Here is a 4028-nt window from a genome sequence, read left to right on the forward strand (position 1 = left end):
TACAGAGTCCTGATGACTCCTAACTTGTGCTCCAAAGGGTGATGGGAGTCAAACTGCAAATACTGGTCTGTGTGGGTGGGTTTGCGGTACACCTCAGTTTGCAAATGTCCTCTATCAGAGACTGAGACCTCACAGTCCAAGAAAACCAACTTGCCATTTTTTACATCTTCTCGTGTGAACTTGATGTATTTATCCACAGAGTTGATGTGGTCAGTAAAATGTTGGACTTCCTGACATTTGATTTTAACCCAGGTGTCGTCAACATACCTGAACCAATGACTTGGTCAGTCAGAGTCAGAGTCAGAGTTTCTTTATTGTCATTCGCACCTCATGTGGTACATGTGGTGGAGCGAAATTATGTACACGGGGTCCCAGTTACATCCAACAATAAAATGTATAAGAAAAACAGTAATAACATCTAAGATATGAACTAAGAAAAACATCAACTAAATATACACTAAGCACTCATAACATAAAACATTGAACATCACCACAAACATGAACATGAGTCTGTGAGCAGATGTGCACGCATGAACACATCAACATTGAAACAGATCAGCAGCAACATGAAACAGATCAGCAGCAACATGATATGGTTTTTCACAGTGATTATTCTAGTTAGAGATTCATGAGTCTAACAGCCTCAGGGTAGAAGCTGTTCCTCAGTCTAGTGGTTCTACACTTAATGCTCCTTAACCTCCTTCCTGAGGGGAGTGGGGCAAAAAGTGTGTGTGCTGGGTGGGTGGGGTCCTTCATGATGCAGGTGGCCCTCTTCCTGCATCTGGAGGTGTAGATGTCTGTGATGGTGGGGAGGCTGACTCCAACAGATTTCTGTGCAGCCTTCACCACTCTCTGCAAAGCTTTTCTTTCTGCAGCTGTGCAGCCTCCATGCCACACGTTGATGCTCGAGCACAGGATGCTCTCCACTGCACACCTGTAGAAGGAGGTGAGGACTGAGCTTCCCAGACCAGCTCGCCTCAGCCGTCTGAGGAAGTAGAGTCTCTGATGAGCTTTCTTGATCAGGCTGGTGGTGTTGTTGCTCCAGCTGAGGTTGTCATTCATGTGTACACCCAAGTACTTGTAGCTGGAGACCACTTCCACCGCAGATCCTCTTATGTTCAGGGGGGTGTAGGTGTTTTTGTTCCTTCTGAAGTCCACAATCATCTCCTTTGTCTTCTTCACATTGATGTGAAGGTTATTCTCTTTGCACCAGCTCTCCAGGTGTTCCACCTCCTGCCTGTAGCTGGACTCATCATTGTTTGTGATGCATCCCACCACCGCTGTATCATCTGCAAACTTTACAATGTGACAGCCTGGATGGGTAGCTGCACAATCATATGTGAGCAGAGTAAACAGGAGGGGGCTCAACACACATCCCTGAGGAGAGCCAGTGCTGAGGGTTATGGTGGAGGAGGAGAGGTTGTGGATCCTCACTAACTGTGGTCTGTTTGTTAAAAAGTCTAGTACCCAGTTGCAAATGGAGGGGCTTAGTCCTAGTGTGGATAGTTTGTCCATCAGGGTTTGGGGGATCATGGTGTTGAAGGCGGATGTGAAGTCCACAAAGAGCATACGGACGTAAGAGTTTTTCTGCTTCTGGTGGTGTCCCTGAAAAGGACGTCAAGGCTCTCTTTTCTACCTCCTCCATGTACAGGTTGGCAACAATAGGAGAAACTGGAGACCCCATAGCACACCCATGTTTCTGCCTATAATATTGCTCCCCATATGTGAAGTAGGTTGACTGCAGGCACAGTTTCAAGAGTTGACACAGTTGTTCTGTGGAAAGCGTGGTCCTGCTGCGCAGAGTGGTGTCTGATTTTAATTTTAAACTGACCACCTCTACTGCATCCTCAACAGGAATGCACCAGAGGACCAGATTTAACTTTTTTAGATTTTTCTACCTGGATTATTGAACATGCATCAGGATATCTGGGACATGTAGTTTCTTTTACTTGAGCGGAACCCGGAAGTGGGGGAGCACTGGGAGTCGTCTTTCTCCCACCTTCTCTCTTGCAGCTGACTGTCGATATGGGCAGCAAGATGTAGTAATTCATCAAGAGTCTCGGGTTCCTCTCGAGCTGCCAGCTGGTCTCGAATGCGGTTGGACAATGAATGTAAAAATATACCTCTCAGTGCGGGTTCCCCCCATCCAGTCTGAGCAGCGGTGATACGAAACTCTAAAGAGTGAGCCGTCACTGAGCGTCCTCCTTGTCTGAGGATGAGTAATTGCTTCACTGCTTCCGTCTTTTGCAGAGGTTGATCAAACCCACGGATAAATTCTTCTAAAAAGAGAGAGAACGTTAGTGAGCTGAGGGGGTGAGTGGACACATGTGCCCAACGTAATGCATCTCCTTTCAACTGATTTATAAAAAAGGAGATTTTGGCTACATCAGTGGAGTAACGGAGAGGAGCTCTCTCAAAGGTTAACTGGCACTGTAATACAAATCCACCACAAAGTTCAGAGGGCTTTAAATTTTTGCTCCATCACGACACTCTGTGAAGGGCAGGGCTCGTTTTTTTTCAAGACAGACAGTCTTCATTTGTATTGTTTTGTCGACTAAGCTACATTTAATTTCTAAAATATGGATAAACCTGATCTCATCATGCAGCATAAGCAAATGGGTATAGGTGTGAGGGCCAAAAGTCTGGTTATGTACGGACTCCTAATTGTGCTTGTTTTCTACTTTTATGTTTGTTTGTTTTTGGCTGCTCCTTTCTTTAATGTGGGAAAATCTGAAACATTGTCACATGAACAAATGAGACAAAACTGGCTACGTCAGCTCTTTTTTCAAAAATTTAAGGTTTGTAAGAAACAGCGTTATATCTGCTGTCAAACACAAGAAAATTCTCTTTTGTCCTTGGGTTGTAGCTGCACCTGACACAGGTTGGTTGAGTCTGGTCTGGGTACAATGAAATCTGAAGCATCTGAAGAGAAACCTGCTCCTATTTTCAATGGTCTCAATTAAAGAACATGAGTTCTGTAACGAGATAATGGCCCAAAACAAAAGCTAAAAACAAAATTTGCTCTTTAGAAGTTCTTCTATGAGATCTGATCTATGAAAGGAGTTGAAACATGGAGTAGGATTGACCCTTAAAACCTGTGACAGCTGAGGAAGTTAACCAGTAAACAGAAATACCTGCTCATGGCAGAAATCTTACAGAAATTGACAATCACTCATCTGCAACAACGTGAAGTTGAAGGAAATATCCTTTGTCCCAAAGCCAGTTTAAGTGTCATTGTTATTTTGGTTACTTTATATTTCTTTATTTATGAATTGATTGTAACTATTTTCACATTATTCAACAACCAAAACGGACGTTTTTTTTTTTTTGCTCCAGTAACGCCTTGTTTTTTTTGTCCAATTAGATGCGGCTCGCCAGACACGCCTATTTTTTAATCGTCCAATCAGGTGTGGTCTTCTAGATACGCTCATTTTACTATCGTCCAATCAGATGTGGTCTTCCAGATACGCCTTCCGATTTTGTCTGCAGCCGTCAGTTTGTGCTACGCGTGTGAACATTTGACGATGTATGAAGAACGGACAGACCAAGGGACGAAACGTCTCAGCACAAAAATGAAACCGTCCAGATGACCTGACTAAACATTGTTGGATTTTATACCTGGATTATTGAGTATATATTTTGGTAACATTTAATGACGTCATTTCCTGTGGAGGGAACTTAACCCGGAAATAGGTGTTGGCTGAAGAAGAAGGTGAATAATAACAGGACGGACACCAGGAACTGAACTAAAACCAGGACCAGGTTTTGGACATTTCAGTGAAGACATCGGTCCGCGCATTGTAGTTTAAAGTGTTTTTGATTCCATAAGTTACGAGCTCTGTTAGCCGCGATCTGCTAACTGTCGGGTGAGGCGCGAGCTCAGGAAGTTTCTGCAGACGAGAGTGACACAGGTGAGTCACCCACAGGTCCACCTGACAGCTAGCATCAGCTAATAAGAGCTAACGACAAGTATTTAGCGCTATCAGCTAATAAGAGCTAACAACAAGTATTTAGCGCTATCAGCTAAC

General features: G+C 43.9%; 1 protein-coding gene across 1 annotated transcript in view; it reads left to right on the plus strand.

Moving 5' to 3' along the window:
- Nucleotides 1–3666: 3666 nt before the first annotated feature.
- The window catches only part of LOC119409210 (tropomyosin alpha-4 chain), a 44342-nt gene continuing 43980 nt past the window's right edge, over nt 3667–4028 (plus strand). The window contains exon 1 of the mRNA XM_037676048.1: nt 3667–3911. The gene's annotated coding sequence lies outside the window, so the exon portion shown is untranslated. The remainder of the gene's footprint in view (nt 3912–4028) is intronic.

The sequence above is a fragment of the Nematolebias whitei genome, chromosome 5 (genome assembly GCF_014905685.2).
Source record: "Nematolebias whitei isolate Nwh7 chromosome 5, NemWhi1, whole genome shotgun sequence".
NCBI classification, from domain to species: domain Eukaryota; kingdom Metazoa; phylum Chordata; class Actinopteri; order Cyprinodontiformes; family Rivulidae; genus Nematolebias; species Nematolebias whitei.